The 502-nt window shown below is 40.0% G+C and overlaps 1 pseudogene; it reads right to left on the bottom strand.

Moving 5' to 3' along the window:
* The window catches only part of LOC104743848, a 3,923-nt pseudogene that overhangs the window by 1,242 nt on the left and 2,179 nt on the right, over positions 1 to 502 (bottom strand).

Raw genomic sequence — 502 nt, 5'->3', positions numbered from 1 at the left:
ACCTCATCATCAATTAAGATCTGATCGACATTTCTTGTCCAATACCATTTTTTACCCTTGAACTTCAGAAGAGGAGGACTTATGGTACCTGATGGATCACCAAACTATTGTCCAAAATTATGGAAAAGATTGTACATCCATATTTGCAGTACTTGTAGGAAGCCATGTATTGTGATTGAGTCTCCCTCCAAATCTGCCTTCTTGACTGATTTAATTAGAGTCTTGAAAGCCAATCTCCCCCATGGATAACCCTCAAACTTGGGCAAATCGAATACCATAAGAGCTCGTTTACGTAGTTTTGTCTTGAGATCGCGGCCCTTTGCATCAGATCGAACATACTTGGGTTCTCGTGTACTCTGACTCTCATCTTTTTACACAAGTCTTCATGCACACCTTTCCCCACATCTATTTCCTTATCATTTTTATCTGGTAAAGGTGCACAGTTTAGTCGTGTTATGTTTTCGAACTCTAATAGGGAAAACCGAGCTGGTGTACTACAGAA

Source organism: Camelina sativa, chromosome 14, assembly GCF_000633955.1.
Source record: "Camelina sativa cultivar DH55 chromosome 14, Cs, whole genome shotgun sequence".
In the NCBI taxonomy this organism is placed as follows: domain Eukaryota; kingdom Viridiplantae; phylum Streptophyta; class Magnoliopsida; order Brassicales; family Brassicaceae; genus Camelina; species Camelina sativa.
The sequence above is the reverse complement of the archived record's forward strand: the minus strand, read 5'-3'. Positions and strand labels throughout refer to the sequence as shown.